Consider the following 19,702-nt stretch of genomic DNA (forward strand, 5'->3'; position numbering starts at 1 on the left):
CTGATTCGTTTCTGTTCATGATTTCTTCTGGTCCCTGCATTCCATCTACGCTGCTCATCAGTGCAAGATATCCCTGTCATACCACTGACCACTGCATTCTGCACCTTTCAAAAATCACAAAATATTAACTTTTTCACTTATTGCACAGTACTATCACATTAGCACTAAAAGCTAAATAATTTATTGTATTTTCATTTATTATTGTTTAAATATTGCTGTGTAAAAATGAATTCTTCACGTTGAATCACGCTGCACACACAGACTATTTAAATGTATTTACTGTACTAGCAATGTTGCTCTATTTATTTGATTTGATTTGATTCAACTCTATTGTCATTACACAAGTACAGGTACTAGGCAACGAAATGCAGTTAGGATCCAACCAGAAGTGCAATAGCAGCAAACGCAAAAGGTTGCATAAGTGCAAGACATAGATATGCACTGAATATACACTCACCTAAAGGATTATTAGGAACACCATACTAATACTGTGTTTGACCCCCTTTCGCCTTCAGAACTGCCTTAATTCTACGTGGCATTGATTCAACAAGGTGCTGAAAGCATTCTTTAGAAATGTTGGCCCATATTGATAGGATAGCATCTTTCAGTTGATGGAGATTTGTGGGATGCACATCCAGGGCACGAAGCTCCCGTTCCACCACATCCCAAAGATGCTCTGTTGGGTTGAGATCTGGTGACTGTGGGGGCCATTTTAGTACAGTGAACTCAATAGCCGCTTTCCGACCAAGTAGTTACAGGAACTTAGTTCTAGGAACTGTCCACTTCTAAACAGTTCTAAGAACTACTCTCCCCCAAACTCAGTTTTGCTGTTTGCGTTCGCACTGGCCAAGCGGCCATAGGAACTGGTAGGAGGGGTAAGGGAGTGACGCAAGCACGGCGACTTTTATTTTGACGGCACGACGGACCTTTATTTTGGCGGCGCTGAGAACGCCAGAGCAAACAATGCTCGCATTCTCTGTGTTTATTAGTTAGCGATCTGTCTAACAGTACTGTTTAATATGTTACTAGATAGAACTGTAATAGAAAGTAGACAGTATATTAAAAAAAGGTTATTAGCCTATGCCGTGTGGTTGATGTCCAGTGTTGCTAGCTGGGCAGATAAACATAATCATGTTTGGCTTGGTCCCCGCAAAGTTGCGTTGGATTTTCTCTTCAGCATAAAGGTTTAGAGACCCATCTATCACTGTTTTCCATGTTTGTATAGTTAGTTTCTGGAGTAAATATATAGGCTATAATCTGTGTGTTTACATTCTAGCTGTTTTAAAAATGGCGGGTGCTGGTGCTCCGCGTGCGTTCGGTCAATCAGCGTACACTAACGTCACGGGTAGTTCCTATAGTGCTGGTTTAGACCCTACTCTGAAGTAGGACCTAAATTAGTTCCTCCAAATGGAGTTCCTAGAACTAAAATCGTTCCTAGTTCCTGCGGTGCGAACACGCCGACATCCGGGTACTTTAGCCAATAGTTCTAGGAACTGTGAAAAGGTTCCTCCGGTCGGAAAGCGGCTATTGTCATGTTCAAGAAACCAATTTGAAATGATTCGAGCTTTGTGACATGGTGCATTATCCTGCTGGAAGTAGCCATCAGAGGATGGGTACATGGTGGTCATAAAGGGATGGACATGGTCAGAAACAATGCTCAGGTAGGCCGTGGCATTTAAACGATGCCCAATTGGCACTAAGGGGCCTAAAGTGTGCCAAGAAAACATCCCCCACACCATTACACCACCACCACCAGCCTGCACAGTGGTAACAAGGCATGATGGATCCATGTTCTCATTCTGTTTACGCCAAATTCTGACTCTACCATCTGAATGTCTCAACAGAAATCGAGACTCATCAGACCAGGCAACATTTTTCCAGTCTTCAACTGTCCAATTTTGGTGAGCTCGTGCAAATTGTAGCCTCTTTTTCCTATTTGTAGTGGAGATGAGTGGTACCCGGTGGGGTCTTCTGCTGTTGTAGCCCATCCGCCTCAAGGTTGTGCGTATTGTGGCTTCACAAATGCTTTGCTGCATACCTCGGTTGTAAAGAGTGGTTATTTCAGTCAAAGTTGCTCTTCTATCAGCTTGAATAAGTCGGCCCATTCTCCTCTGACCTCTAGCATCAACAATGCATTTTCGCCCACAGGACTGCCGCATACTGGATGTTTTTCCCTTTTCACACCATTCTTTGTAAACCCTAGAAATGGTTGTGCGTGAAAATCCCAGTAACTGAGCAGATTGTGAAATACTTAGACCGGCCCGTCTGGCACCAACAACCATGCCACGCTCAAAATTGCTTAAATCACCTGTCTTTCCCATTCTGACATTCAGTTTGGAGTTCAGGAGATTGTCTTGACCAGGACCACACCCCTAAATGCATTGAAGCAACTGCCATGTGATTGGTTGATTAGATAATTGCATTAATGAGAAATTGAAAAGGTGTTCCTAATAATCCTTTAGGTGAGTGTATATATGTTCATATATGTACAATGAACATAATATACAGACGGCTATTACTATAAACAACATTTTACAAATAGATATATACTATATACTATATTTATAAACACCCACCTTCCACAACACAGCAGTAGCATGGCTACAAGACCTACCAGGGCCAGCTACGCAAGAGCATCCAGCTGTTTACACTACTCCGTTATTTTGTATCATAACCCACGCAATGTGATTGGATTTATTTATGGTCTGACTCGGCTCTACCTCCGCTTTTAAGAATGTGAACTGCTGATGAGTATGGCAAAGAATTCGACCAATTTTGTTACTGTGTAAATAGTTGTATGCTTCCGTGCTTTTATAATTGCTAAGCTCCTCGCTGTCGACACCCTCAGACAAAACAAGATAATTGAATATGTCAACATATGTGACTGCTGGCCATTGTTTCATATCATCAATCCAGGAGGTAGCGCTTGTCAGCTTCTTAGGATGAGGGACAGACAAACCCTGCGTCCCAATGTGCATACTATCCACCCTATCTGCCCTGAATAGTATTGACAATTACTAATATCACACACTATTTAGGATGGATAGTATGCACATTGGGACGCAGGCAAAGTTTCGTTGTTTACGGTCTTCGTTAAGTAGTCTAGCCCGTGCTGCCACCGCGAACTAATGTTGACATTGCTTGTTGCCATTATGAACATTAAAATGATGTAAAACAGATTACAACTTTCGTTTGAAATCTGTCCAATAACGGCTACTTAAACGCGTCAAGCCGCGAACCGGAAGTTCCGAGCATCCGGCCTACGCGCACGCGCAAAGCATAACGGGTATTTTCGCGTTCCGTGAAAAAGGTGAATATGACTTGAAGAAAATAGTCAGTTTAGAAAATTATAAATATAAGGAAATTGAATTTAAAATTATACAATTTTAATATATTAACAAAAATAGTGTATGATAAATATTAATAGTATAACACAATATTACAAAAAATTATATTTTATAATATTGGATAAATATTAATAGTATATTAATATATTATCATATATTAACACATATATTAATATAATATTGGATACATATATAGCTGGAAAGAGGGAATGGATAAATATTAATAGTATTAATAAATATTAATAATATTAATAGTATAACATAATAGTATATTAGTATAACATAATAGCACAATATTTATCTTATTTTAATATATTATAATAATAATTATGTTTTGTTTTGTTTTGTTTTGTTTTGTTTTGTTTTGAAACAGAGAACATGTTCGAATGTTTGTTTCCAGGTTTAAATTACACTTCGAATCCAAGATTTTCAGTGTGGTCTCCAACCCACTTTGAATAATCATCCAGAAGGAATGATGACATATACTTACACAAGCCTCCTATCTCTCATAAACAGACTTGTATATGAAATATTGCAAGCAAAAACTTGAGATCACCAAGATCAGATTGCAACAATTCTCAACTGATCATATATTTTGTCCCACAACATTGTGTCACAAAGCATCATGCAATATGGAAGGAAAGAAAATGCTCACTGGCTTTGGATGATCTGCCTTTACTTATGAAAAAAATAAATATATTGCTTTGCAATTTTTCTGGAAGTGAAAAGCAGCCAGAGAAATCAGACATGAGGTTGCAGCATCCTTTATTCATACAGGCTTGATGAGAGAATGAATTCTATTATAAATTCTATTACAACTGCAGGTGGTGAAGCAGAAATGATGGGGAAGAGATAAAAAAGACGCATTTAGATATGCAGGAAGATTTCAGCAAGAATCCTGCTGCCTAAGATTGAACTATTGTTTCTAGCGAATTAGTTATTTCTCCTACGAGGAGAAAGCAGAATCTCTATAAAGGTTAAAATCAGTATTTTATGAAGTTATTTTTGCTTATTGAGAGCTGAATCATAAAATCTTAAGTTAGTTTTACACAAAAAATGGTGATCACTGTTATTTGATATTTAGAGGTGTTGCTGTTTCTTTAGCATCACATTGCTTGTAGGCATGTACTGGTGTCACAACACAAGTTTGATGCCATTTAATGTCCTTGAGGTTTGTGCTTCTAAAACTATTAACTATAGGCTATTATGGAATTTGCCATATGAATGAGAAACATGCATGTGGTTGGTATAAGTAGTTACTCACTCTCCATTTCTGTCACACACAGTTTTTCTGTCTCTGTCTCTCTTCCACTACACGACATAAAACCTAAATAACTTTCTCTCCATCACCAGAAAGCCTGTCTAAGAGATGAGCACTTTTTCTTGCTCAGCCAGCAAAAGAGCTGGTGGTGCTCTTAAAAATACAGATGTATATTTGGGTCTGCAAGCCTGCCTTCCTTCTCTTACTGTACATGTGAGCAGGTCAGAACTGCTCTGCTGGTTTGTGCTTCATATTAATCACTTCTTCTTGATAGTTGTTTGATAACGTAGTCAAGCCAAAGGCTAATCATATAAATTGTCATTATGTGTCTGACATTGCAGAAAGCGATAAAACACATTACCATTTGGATACATTGACTTGTAGACGACCCTGTATAAATCGATCTTCCTTTTCTTCTGAATCAGTTCCTGGTTCAAACATGTATGGCTGAATTAAATAAATATTTCTATTTGCCATCATGTAGCGTTTACTACAGTGGATCAGGTAGTCCCGGGCTAGTGCGTTTGAGTGAAGGCGGGGCCAATTTGCATATACTTGGATCAATGTATTAAATGAAGCAAGGCTGCAGTTACATTTAAGCTATTTTAAGGCATGAAGAAGTTACAGTATTCACAAAAAAAAAAACACTAATGTATTTAAACTTTTAAAGATGTCATTCTGCAGCGGGCTTTAATTGTATAAAGTATGTATGACAAAATGATTTCACATAGTTCATATAATGCATTATTTTACTACAATTTATTCATTTAATCAAGGCTTATCTTTAAATTAACCAATTCACTACAACATTCCTCTAGAAACATATGCTTATCCTATTAATTTTAATATATAAAAATATATTATGATCAATAGAATATTTTTGTTTTTGAACAAACTCTTATGCTTACCAAGGCTGCATTTATTTAATAAAAATACAGTAAAAACAGTAGTATTGTAAAATATTATTACACATTTTAAACAGACTGTTTTCCATTTTAATTTTAATTTTATTTTATTCCTGTGATGCAAAGCTGAATTTCCAGCATCATTACAGTCTTAAAGCTACACTGTGTAATTTTTTAAGTTGATTCTCAGCAAAAAACACTTTGTTCTTTCAAAATTATATGTGCTCATTCATGTGTACTACATTACTTCCATCAACTAATCAAGTATTCTCGTAAGAGTAGAATCTGCCATTCAGAATACATACGAGCAAGTCGCTCGAATGGCAGCAGCCATGTTGTGCCTCCATCTTGAAAATACATTAGCCAAAGATGGATATACCTGGAAATTCAAGCTTCGCCTTTCGCGCTTTTACACTCAGTGGCACCGTGACGAATGTGAGAGGGAGATTACTCGCAACTGCCGGCAGATTTGAAAGCCTGTTGAAGATGGAGGATCACGCCTATTATCGAGGACATGTAACAGAGTCGCCAAGGAAGCGAAAGAGAGAAAAAAAAACGACAACGTGACGGGCAAATCAACAAGACCAAAGCCAATATTGGAGTGGCTTTTCCAAGATGGAAAGAGGATTTTAAAAAAGGACAGGTAATTCTCGACAGGTAATTCAGCCTATTTGTGTAAATCCAAAGTTTTATAGTTGCTTGGCTGGAGTGGAAAACCACACTACAGGCTGATCCAACTTTGATGTAATGTCCTTAAAACAAGTCAAAATGAGGCTCAGTAGTGTGTGTGGCCTCCACGTGCCTGTATGACCTCCCTAAAGCGCCTGGGCATGCTCCTGATGAGGTGGCAGATGGTCTCCTGAGGGATCTCCTCCCAGACCTGGACTAAAGCATCCGCCAACTCCTGGACAGTCTGTGGTGCAACGTGGCGTTGGTGGATGGAGCGAGACATGATGTCCCAGATGTGCTCAATTGGATTCAGGTCTGGGGAACGGGCGGGCCAGTCCATAGCATCAATGCCTTCCTATTTCAGGAACTGCTGACGTTGATGTGCCATCCTGGATGAGCTGCACTACCTGAGCCACTTGTGTGGGTTGTAGACTCCGTCTCATGCTACCACTAGAGTGAAAGCACCGCCAGCATTCAAAAGTGACCAAAACATCAGCCAGGAAGCATAGGAACTGAGAAGTGGTCTGTGGTCACCACCTGCAGAACCACTCCTTTATTGGGGGTGTCTTGCTAATTGCCTATAATTTCCACCTGTTGTCTATTCCATTCGCACAACAGCATGTGAAATTGATTGTCAATCAGTGTTGTTTCCTAAGTGGACAGTTTGATTTCACAGAAGTGTGATTGACTTGGAGTTACATTGTGTTGTTTAAGTGTTCCCTTTATTTTTTTGAGCAGTGTATATATTATATATTATAAACAGATTATAATTTTTTTCAGGATTCTTTGATGAATAGAAAGTTATAAAGAACAGCATTTATTTGAAACAGAAAACATTATGAAAGTCTTTACTCTCATTTTTAGTCAATTTAATGCACCCTTGCTGAACAAAATTCTTCTTTTCTTTTTTTTAAATCTACTAACACCAAACTTTTGAACAGTAGTGTGCATTTGTCCTTTCTCAGCACATTTGCACAATATTTGGACAATATTTATATTAAATTTGACTTAAAAAATATGTTATTCAACAAAAATATCTGAAGGAATTGAATAATCTCTGAAGAAAAAAAAAACATATAATAATAAGCGCACCCTTAGACTTAGCTGGTATTGACCCTTTGGCAGAAATAACTTCTTGTAGGCATTTCTTATAATTGTCACAGTCTCAGTAAGAGAAATGTTTGCCCATTCCTCCATCCTTTAAATGTCTTTACTCTTTTCCCAGCAGTGTTCATTCTCCAGTAAAATGATGCCCAATTAGTTCAGTATTTTCCCTTGTGACCATTCAAAAATGATCCCTTCCTCTCCATCCACGTTTGTTCTCCTCGTCCCGCTGCCTCCTGGCTCAGGAGGGGGTAGGCTCAGGTCGATGGCTTTGTTGCTGTTGGGTCTTGTTGCCTGCTGAGATATCAATAGATTGTCGACCATGAGAGTGTTGTTGAACAGGGTTGGCAAACTGTCTAGGCTTTTAAAATAATGGTCCTTCTTGCTGACAGCCATTTTACAAGTTTGTGTGTGCATGTTTTTCTATCCCTCTATGTGTGTGTGTGTGTGTGTGTGGTGTGTGTTGTGTGTGTGCAACCTGCTGTTATCAAACGGATATTGAGCTGAGCCTATTCATCAAGATTCTCTTATTTATACTTTTCAGCTAATAGCACTGATGAAGCACATTAGTATCTTGGATTGGAATCAATTTTTTTTGCTGTCATCAAAGCCACGGTACACATTGTGTTTCTCAAAGGGAATATCTTGATGAAGGGGATTTGATTTTCATGCAGACAATGTTATTTGAAAATCGTTGTTTTAAAGACGCTTAAAAAATATGATTGTGTGTATGTGAGCAAGGGTGATGTCAAGGCTAATCAGTGGGGGTGTTTACAACGGGGGTGTGTTATGAATGTATATCAGCACTCATGCTTGAGAAATGAATTTAAACTAGCCTGTTAATCAATGTCATGAAAAAGAGAGCAGGAAACGGATGTGGTGGAACCGATGATGGACGAACACACAGACACGCACACCTGCACACAGTCAAATAATTAATTGATGCCATTCAGGGTTCAAAAGCATACCGGTTTTAGTTTGCACACTAAGTTATTGTACCAGCAAACATTATGTATAGCCTAATTAAAGTTTATTTCAGACAACAATTTAAGGGAGAATTTGTTTTAGAGAGCTTTTCTGTCAATCACAAATATGCACACAGACATCAACAACGCAGAATGCTAAACTGATTCAGAATTTCTGGAAACATTTGCATCTCTGTTTACAAATATATTACACATGGCCAATCAAGCCAAATGCTACAATTACACCCCATTTGGATGAGGTGTTGGCCATGTGAATGCTTTGAATTGACTGGAATAAATGAGTAAAAGGTTAAAACTGACAATTTCTCCTCACTAAGAGAGGATGTAACCAATTTATTATTATAAATCTTTATAAAAATAAATAAATAAATAAAAAACCTACAGGTTATAGAGAGAAATCTAGTCTAAAGGAGGCATTGAGTTGAGTCACTGTCCGAGGTGCTGAAACAGCACATTGTGAATGATGGTCCTCTGGCTCTGTCCAAACGCTGCACGAACATTGCACTCCACCAAATGGCCATTGGACCCTTGGTCTGTGTAGTTTCAGTTGTTGTATCTAGGGCTGTCACAATATCGGATTTTCACTACATGATCATCATGGCCAAAATAATGAACAATAACGATATTAATGTAATATCTATAAATAAATTAAAATAATGCTATCAGTCAAATTTGTCTTCAACTCATACGAGTGTAAGGAAATGGAGAAAGAGTTTGTATAACTGTACAAAAGCATAAAAAATAACCTACTGTCAATCAGCACTTCCTGCAGACTTATAGATTCCCGTCTTTTTTTATAAAATGCAAAAAACGTCCACACTGGTGAGCTAACTTTTCTGCTGGTATCTTTTTTCAGGTGCGGGTAGGGTATCTCGCTTTTGTATTTTTGTGCGGCACTAGCTACACACTGGGTGCATCTGAAATCACATACTTCCCTAATATAAAGTCATGAGGCCACGGGAGAGGAATGGCAGTGAAGCGACACAACTGACACTGGTAGGTCACATGATAATCACAACATGGTGAATGTAGTGCGTCCGTTTTTAGTGGACACGAAGTAATTACTTATTCAAAATAAGTACCAACTCAAGAGAGTATGTGATTTCGGATGCAGCCATTGTGTTTTCAACTTCTTTTTTATCATGGGTGGTAGTCAACATTAAGGTGCAATACTGCCACCTACTGTGTTGGAGTGTCAACCACCTTGATTTTACGTTATTTCCTTGTGTGTAGTAATAACATGTTAACAATGATTTTTTTTTTTTTTATTATTTTTTTTTTTATGATTATCATCTATACCGGTATACTGCAATACCCCTATACATTAAATGCTGTTAGAAACTGTTTCTACGGGCAGATTAGAGATCACTGTGATATATAATTTGAAAAAAATAAATAGTCACACTGAGACATATACAGTAAATTTGCAAGTATGAGACATAAAGTCTCATTGTGAGATTTAATGCCACATTATAGAGATACTTGATCCCTTTGTGAGTAATAAAGTTGCATTTGCAAGATATAAAGTCACATCTGGGAGATGCAAAGAGATACTGCTTTTTTTTCCCCCAGTTTCTGGTAACTGTGTAAAATAAGAAATAAAGTCACACTGTGAAATATAAAGTCTCAAGTACAAGATAGAAGGTAGTTTTGTGAGATATAATGTCACATTAATTAGATACTTAGTCACTTTGTGAGTAATAAAGTCACATTTGTGAGATATATAAAGTCATATTGCCAGAAATAAAGCCACAATTGGCAGATATAAAGTGATATGGCAACATATACAGTCACATTGGAGATACAGTATAAAGTCACAATTACGAGATAAAAGGTGAGACCGTGGATTGTGTGAAGTCACAATTACTGTACCTTTATATTATCCAAAACAGGCTTCCATAGGAAATATAAAATAGATCAAAGGAAGTTTTGCTAAAAAAATGCTCTACAAGCATGTCTTATCCATTATAGACACACCATTTTGAAATCCTTAGAAGTTTTGTTTTCATTGCACTGGAGAACCTCTGACAGATCCAATGAGCTGTTCTACAAAACAGTTTTCAGAGTTTGATGAATGAGCAAAAAAAATAAATAATAATAATAATAATAATAAAAAAAAAATCCCAGTCTGCCTGTCAGGATCACCAGTCACTATGCCTGTGTCCTTTACACAATACATTTCCCATAATCCTCCCTGTACACCCTTCTCACCTGCCCGTGACCTACAGGACTCCCTCTACGGTCGTGCCTTCGGGGAGGGGGGAGTAATGTCAGGGTTATGTTTGTTTTTCCTTTGTGTTTTTGAATTTTTGTCTTCTGTGTTATTGCTTTGAACCAGTTTTCCCCATGAGTTTCATTCATTAATCCCATTCACCTGTGCCTTTTCCATCACCTCTTTAATTATCTTGTTTGCTCCTTTGTTTGCCTTGTATATAAGACCTCAGTTTCAGTCTGGTCCTTATCCTGTATTGATGTTGTTTTGAGAAATGTAGTGTGTAAAGGAAACAGGCATGGTGACTGGTGATCCTGAAACTGCCATAATGTTGTGTATTATTTGGTTTTGTTGTCAAGAGTGAGGTGAAATTTAGGCTACATTAGTGAAAATGGGAATGCATCTGTTTCTGGCTATTTATGTCCTATTCATTCATTTATACCTGCAATACGCATATAATAACTGTTATTTATCAGTCAGCCCAAAATGAGTGGATAAACAAAGGAGAAGAAGTAGAAGTGGGAAGTAAAAAGAAAAAAAGAAATAATTTACAAGGTGGGGAGCTATTTTGCTTGTTTTGTTGAGTTATTGCTTTGCTTTTGTGAACAGCCAGTCCTCTTGTGGAAGTTTTTCAGCAAGCGGCCTTACACATTTGCAGGATAAAAGAATCAATTACATCAGGAGCACAGAGGCAAACTAATCCATCTACAAGCTATTGATAAACACAGAATTGAGAATACAGGAAGGTGGAAATATTAAGTGTCTCTTAAGGGTGAATGCAGACAGGAAGTGGGGAATGTGACGGGGCAGAGACAGAAAAGGAAGCACTGCCATGAGTAGCTTTTACATGCATGAGTCACAATTAAGCTCTGTCATGTCACAGTCAACCAGAGCATCTGGTGAGGAAGGTATTTCAACAGTTATCTAAAAACCACAAATCCTTTCATTCCCCCTGCAGTATGTCGACTGACTCTAATTCAGTAGCAACAATCACCCTTTCAACGTTTATCAGGGTAGAGACATACTTTTAATCCATTTCAAATGAATAAAGGATGAAGTGACATACACTGAAAAGAATATTGTCATTGGCAGAGATTTGTTTGATTCATGGGTCAATGACATGCTCATTCTCTTGTTTGGATCTTTGAATTTAAGAATAAATATACTAAAAATGCAATTCATACATACAATGCTTTAACCCTCTGGGGTCTAAGGTGTTTTTGGGGTCCTTGAGATGTTCTGACATGCCCTGACATTTGTGCTTTTTTCAGTTGCTTATAAACATATTAATGGCAAAGGTGTAAATTCACTCTATATAGCACAAACAGGACTACCATAATATGTGAGCCACATGTATGTACATGTTTTCATTTTTGAGAGAATAATGTTTATGCATGGTTATCGAAAAAAACGAAAAATTAAAGTTTCTGAAATAAGGCCACAAAACACATACTAAATTTGTGGCAATAAGACTTTTGACTAATGGATGTCGTCGCCTAGAGTTTTTTTCTTCAAAATGATGTGAAAATCATCCTGCCTAATCATTCACATAAAACGATACATTGATTTTAGTTTTGTGAAACACTTTTAGTTTGGAAAGCCAATATGCGGATGGGGCGTAAACGCTCCAACAGCATCATGCATATTTAGTAGTTCACACCTGGTGAGACAATGCCCCTGCATACTTAATGAGCCATTCATTCAGGTGTGTCACCTATAGCTAACTTAAATATACAAGCTTCATAAAAATGATCATTCTAGGAGAAAATTTCAGATGGCATTTAGAGGCTTTTGCATCTGAACTCTTCATATATACACACACATATATATATATATATATATATATATATATATATATATATGCATGCACATACATACTTTATAATCTTTTCAAAACTAGTCAACGTCTTTCAAAACTAAAGTCTACATTTTATCATACGTATTTCAAAGTAAAGGATTCATTAGTTAGTTGATGACTTTATTTTTGACAAAACACATACAGTATATATTCTTCCTCTCAGTATAGCAATAGAGTTTGCTAAAAGCTGTTAATTCAATACAGCAGTATTTGAAAATCGATCATATTTTGTCAAATTACATTTATATTTGCATTTATGTCAAAACCTAGACACTTTTAAACATCAAAAGGACATTTATTAATATGTATTTGTGTCAAAATGACAAATAAACAGATTTTCCTATTCAATTTTGCATGGAAACGCTTCCAAGACGCTTGCGTGTCGCGTGAAAAATAGGTGTCGGTTCTATTTCTAGCATGCACGCGTTTTCCACGTGGCTCGTGCCGCGCCTGAGACGCGCGTCTCACACAGGCAGTGTGCAAACTCTAAACTGTTAACATGGGAGCCGAAATAAAAACGGACACGCCACGCAGCTGAGTCGCTTACGCCACGCATCCAGTGTGTCACCGGCCTTATCCAGCGGATGTGGGCGTTTCACAGGTTTGTATGGATCGCCTCACATTTGCGTTTGTATAGCGCGGTCTCTGTAGGCGGAGTCACATTAAAACTTAATTAGTTGAGATGAGAACGACTGACATCTCTCTCTTTACATACATATTATATAAACTGTGAATATTTGTTTTTTATAAAAAATACTTAATTTAAAAGAAGAGAATTCAAGCTTCATGCCTGTGTGACTATAATGCCTGTTTGACTGAGTATTCGCTGAGTTACAGTTCATTTTCGGACGCGTTTCAGAATTGACTTCACTGACAGAGAGTAGGCAGAACTCGCATCATGTTTATTTTTCTTTATTTGGCGAAAAGCACAACACTTTGTTTTTATTATGAGCATACACAAAAAAAAAAAAAAAAAATACACACTAAACAGGATCGATTGATGTATAACACAAGCATATAAGATAAAAATGTATATATTTTTTTTAATTTGTTTTTGCACTCATACGGAAAAAAACGAGCCTATCGCGCCGGCGCGATAGCCGACCCCAGGGGGTTAAACAAATCTCTTAGCCTATATGATAAATCCATTTAGTTCTTTTTTTGGCTCAAGTGTCAAGGTAATGCATGAAATGCTTGAAAAGAGAACCTTATTAGTGGCATCATCTTTTATTATTTCTTAGGTGAAAAAGACTTTTGTTTGATAAATCAATGTCATGTGGTGTGTCCAGCAAAAAAGGTGGTGCAAGTCACATGGAGGGAAAATGAATATAAAATAGTTGTCTTCATTTTTATAATTAGACTAAAAACAACTTTAACTACAACTAATAATAATCATTATTATAATGATTTTTATTTTATTTTTTATAATAATAATAATAATAATAATATCAACATCAGAAAACCGTGGACATATGAATGTCTCAGTTGTTGAAATATTAATTGGTTGGCTGGCAGAAAAGTTTGGGAAGCCCAACAGGTATTCATGGTATATGGAAAATATGTAAACTTTTTTTATTATTTATAAATAATTAAAATGTATTACAATTTTTGAGCCATTAAAGTTAAACCTTTCTTGCAAATGTTTTTAGACAAATATGAAACCAACATGAACACTAAGATTACACTTGCATGCACCTTAATCTGTCATTGATCCACATTTTTAATATGCTTAGTAACAAAGGAATTGCGAGTGGATGATGCATATGTACCTAGCCTGGCAAGCCAGACCTACATCAAGATGTTTGGTCTGGCAACTCACCATAGACACGCCCAATCCGAGGGACGGGATAAACGGCTGTCTTTCAAATTCCCTCTGCACGCAATAGGACAGTGCTTCAACCAACCAGAGCGTTTTCCCACCAGCGGAGCTAGTTAATAGATTCAACTTTTGCCATATCTGGCCGGCAAAACTACAAACACATCTTCCTTTTTTTAAGAATGACTTAAGTGCCGTTCTTTGCTCTTTTCTCAAAGAAAAACTTAACTCCAAGTCCTCCAGAGTCGCGGACAAAGCCGATGAGCAGCCGTCATTCTTTGTTTTCAAGTAGCAGCCAGGGAACCGTCGCAACTCTGTCGTTTAAGCCATATATAGAGTATATATACTCTATACGCGACGTGATTGGCCTGACCCAATTTAGGTTTTTGCAGCTCGAAAGTCTATGGAGAGTTGCTAGACTGCCCTGGCTGCAAAATACATTTTGCTGCCGCTAGGGTGCGTCTAGATTTCTAGGCTAATATGTACCCACATTACTCTTGCTTTCCATTTATAAATAGGCAGTCAAGCCTTCTTCACAAAAACAACTTGGGTTCAGTGGAGGTACAAATGTACTTTTCTGTTCTATTTCAGAACGTTTTGTAAAAGCAGGAAAACAGTTCTTGTAGCACCTTTCCATAAATTGGTTTGTCTGAATTAAAAACGGTGTAGGAGATGCCATCGCTTGTGCTAAAAGTTGAAAAGTTTAAACAGGTAACAGGAAGGCTTTGGTAAATAAATGCATTCTGTGTAGCTGTGACAGTCCCCAAAGTCCCTCAAGTTGTTAGTCGTATAGCGATTTGAAGGAACAAAAACACACGGAAAGTACTTTGAAAGTCTCCAAGGAAGCTCAGCACCATTGATGTTGTTCCATTCTTGACCTCACAGCTTCCAGATCCGGTATGGGAGCACTCGCAGGGACCCAGACAAAACGGAACTATCAAAGGGATAAAATAGCAATGTCCCATGTGGCATTTTTACAGAGACCCTTTGTTCTGCAGAAAGTCAAAAGAAGCCATGTGGATCCACTCTCCTTCATTTCCCCCATCAGAATACATGTGCATGCTGCTAACAAGGGATGAGGAGGAGGGGAGGGAGATTAGAGACTCTCCACGCTGATTCTCTCTTCTCCCAGTAGAAGCAGCTATCGAATCACAGGCCATGGACAGAACGGTTTTTAATGAGCCATCAGACATATTAAGACTGAAAAAAAAAAAAAGAGCCATATCCTTTAATTTCCCTTCATTAATTAGACGGAATTCAGACTCATCAAAGGCAGTCGGAGAGCCTCCTCATGGTGGGAACGGTGAAATGGGGAAAGAGGAGATTTGGTTCCAGGGCGCTTCAAAATTCCCCCTGGGACATATTCTATTCCCCACACATGAGAAGAAAGAGGGAGATACAGGAGGAGGAAGAGCAGAGGACGGACAGACAGGTTGTGAATGCTTGGGGCCTGATGTAATAGCATTCAGTTACATCTCCAGGAAATAGAATTAGAAAAATAGAATTTCCTCTGAGCTTATATATGCCTAATGCACCAAATAAAGAGGCCAATTTTCTTATAAAAAGTGAACAGGTAAAGAAATATGTGTACCAAGCTAAACAGTTTATTTGACATTACTGTATGTTAGCATATTGAATAGTAACAGATGCACATTTCTTTTTTTAGTTTTGAGGGAAGGTGACACACTTTCTAACAGGCATACAGGCTTCCATGCTCTCGCAGGGCTGAAGAAATAGGACATTGTTGTTTTGTGTTATCTACTTTGGCAAGTGAGTACTAAGTGTGAGTGTCTCTTGTTGTAATAGCAGGACATCAGGAAACTGAAGCCCTTCTTTGAGTGTGAATACCTTCTGCCATGTCTTGAAAGAAAACACGGTTTATGGCAGGAGAGTATCCTTAATAAAAAAGAAAAGGTCTTACAGAAAAGGAACATCTAGCACGTGCCATACTCTATCTATTCATGTTGGTTTCAAATAGTGAAAAACATTATTCCATTTGCAAGAAAAGTTTAAATTGAATGACATATTTTCCTTGTATCTTACTGTGTATTTAAATTATTATTTTCAAAATGTTTTAAATATGGTTTCAAGGTTAAATGTATATCATCTATATCATTATTATAGTCAAACCACATGATATTTTACACCTTGAACTAACCTTGCCTTGTCCTAAAAAAGGTCAAATTATCTGACTTAATGAGAGAATGAATGGCCTCAACACAGTCATGAGGCTCTCAAAAAAGAATAAATAAATACATTGTTGTTATTTTTGTATTGTGTTTTGATGAGATGATGATGGTGATTTATCCTTTTTTCTTCTTTTTTTTTTGCCTGGTAGCACGATTTAGTTTTTAAAATATTAATAAGCAGTGAAGCATTTTCATTTAAATATTGTTATAATAATAAAAATGATGAACTACATAATAAGGTTTTCCTTTTTAAGAATTGCATACTTTTTCATTCATTATCAGGACAGTTGAATCATCCTATTTTTGACATCCACCAAAAAATATCCAACTGAATTTTAATTTAAAAAGATCATAATTAAAGAGGTGGATTAAACTCGTATGTATGGACTGCATTTGCATTGCATGGCACTGATGGTACAGCCGAGTCCTTGACAGTATGTTACTGATTACTAACATGGCGAAAATAGTAGTTCCCTATCAGTCAGTCATATTCGAAGTTACGAATTATCTCGTCTGAGAGACCAATCACCTTCGAATGTAAACTAAACGAGCCAATGCACATTGGTGTGCAAGATTTGTGTCTACCGGATGTCTATCGCTGCATCGGAGGGTGAGCTGCAGTCCTCCGCGGATGAAGACTCGGCTGTTTTGCCCCTTTCGGGGAGAGTAGCGTTGTTCGAGTCTGACCCAGAGCTGACCACTATGCTTTCCCGAGCCACTGAGAGCGTTGGGCTGGAGTGCAGGCCACCACCGTGTCCCGAACGTTAGAGGCTGGATGATTGGTGTCTCAGGGCGGCCGACGCTGACCAACAGCATCCCACCCCAGTGTCCTTCTTCCCGGAAGTGCATGAAGAGGTTACCAGAACGTGAAAGGCACCTTTTTCAGCCCGAAATCGAGCTGGTTTCTCCTCTGCCCTCATTACCCTCTATAGTGGGGTGGCCAAGGGGTACGTGGAGATCCCCCTGGTGGAGTGTGCAGTTGCAATGCATCTCCCATCCAAGGCCTGTAAGTTCTCATCCATGCTTACGGCCATGGTTTACAGTGCCGCTGGACTGGCTGTCTCTGTCCTACACCCCAGGGTAGTTCTGACCCAGGTTTGATGCAGGAAATGCTCACAGTGACAGGCCTTACCTTACGTGCAACGAAAGTCATTGTGCGGTCCCTGGGTCAGACGATGTCCACACTTGTGGTCCAAGAACGTCATCTATAGCTGAACCTGGCTGAGGGAGACTCCCCAATCTCCCAGGCTGGCCTCTTCAGCGACGTAGTAGAGAACTTCGCCCAGCAGTTCTCGGCAATCAAGCACATCCTGCCATGGCGACCCGCTGCTGTCTCCACCCCGCCGCCGGGTGCAGCATTTTTGGTCAACGAATCGTGCCTGGAATTCGGACCGGCCAACTCTCATGTAATCCTGAGACACCGGCCCGGATACGTGCCCAAGGTTCCCACCACTCCCTTCAGGGACCAGGTAGTGAACCTGCAAGCGCTGAACCTGGAGGAGGCAGACCCAGCCCTTGCTCTGCTCTGTCCCGTCCGCGCTTTGCGCCTGTACGTGGACCAGACACAGAGCATCGGGACCTCAGAACAGCTCTTTGTCTGTTATGGAGGACAGCAGAAGGGAAAGGCTGTCTCCAAGCATAGGCTGGCCCACTGTATCAAACTCCCAAAAATGTTTTGGATGTGCGCTCTATTTCTTTTTTGAATTCATATGGTCCACTGTCATGCTCCCTGGGGGTGAGGACTCATTCCACTCGGAGTGTGTCCTCCTCCTGGACGTTGGTGCACAGCGCCTCGCTAGCAGACATTTGTTGAAGCCCTGTCCTTTCTCTGCCCCGGCAGGTGCGGGGGGATAAGGTAGTTTACACAGGGCGCTGGAAGGGGCAGCAACTGTGGCGTTTTGGTAGGGATCCCAATTCGTCAGGTCAGTTCTGATGTAACGTCGAATGTGACTGACTGATAGGGAACTTCTTGGTTACTAATGTAACATCCCGTCTCCACAATTGCTGTACCACCGCTGAATCGCCTGGACACCGCGCAAAACTTGAAGTGTGATCGCACACGCGTGTCCTTATATATATCCACTTCCCTGGGGGCGTGTGATGCAAATCTCACACGCCAGTGTGCGTTGGCTCGTTTAGTTTACACTCAGTGGTGATTGGGCTCTCAGACGAGATTCCAGTTCATCAGGTCTCTTCTGACATTCCGTCTCTGTTCCCTCCTACAGGGAACAGGGGTTACATTAGTAACCTAGACATTAGTTACATAATCTATTAGATTATACATTTTAGGTAATATCTACTTTTTGATTACTGTTAGATTACATTTGATCTAACTTGTTTATCACAGGATTATTTTGTACCAACTTGATAAAAGAACATATAGTCCATTCTTTATCAACAACATCAGGGTTTCCCAAACTGGGGTCTGTCTAGGAACTGCTGGGGTTGTGAGTCAATGAATAGCTAATAATTAATTGAATCATAAAAACTTAATAAATAAATAAAAACAATAAAAAAACGCTTACTAAAACATATTTATAACATCTCATGTGACCATTAATGCGAATAATATTTAATCGTGTAATCAGTAAAAAGTAACTGCTTATGAGCATTTTAAAATAGTCTTATTACAAGTACTTAATTTTTGGAATCTGATTACGTAATCCAGATTACATATAATCCGTTACTTCCAAGCACTATGTAATTTAACTTCTTTGAATAATGATTGTGATTCAGGAATCGTAAATAAAGACAGACACTCTTAAAAATAAAGGTTCTTTATTGGCATTGATGGTTTCCTGAAGAACCTTTAACATCCATAAAACCCAAAAATGTTCTTTATAGTGGAAAATAAAATATTATTCACACTAAGGGGAAAATAAATTCTTTTGAGAACAAATCACTGAAAGGTTGGAAGAACCAAAAAATGGTTGTAATGCAGATCTTTAATGGGGGGATGTTTAGACAATGATGCACTTACAATACTGGAGGAAATGTTTATGGCACATTTCTGACACCACCGCAAAAACGCAATTCAGCTAAAACTGAAAAGACCACAAGTGCTCCGTTAAGGCTAGACTGACTCAGGGTGATCAAAGATTTGACAAGAAAACATTCACTTAGAATGAGACAAAAAAAAGAAAAGAAATCTGCTATAGTGCAACACTGCCTCGGGTCAGATTTCTGTTAGGAAATACTGTTAGGAGACTGAGCAACAATATAGTTGTATAGTTGTGAGTCCGTCCTTCTCAATGTCTTCCTCTTCCAAAATAAATAAAATAAGTAAATATAATAATAAAAAAATAAGTAAATATAATAATACTACTAATAATAATCCATTTCATCTCAGTACAGA

Source organism: Rutilus rutilus (assembly GCF_951802725.1).
Source record: "Rutilus rutilus genome assembly, chromosome: 2".
Taxonomy (NCBI): domain Eukaryota; kingdom Metazoa; phylum Chordata; class Actinopteri; order Cypriniformes; family Leuciscidae; genus Rutilus; species Rutilus rutilus.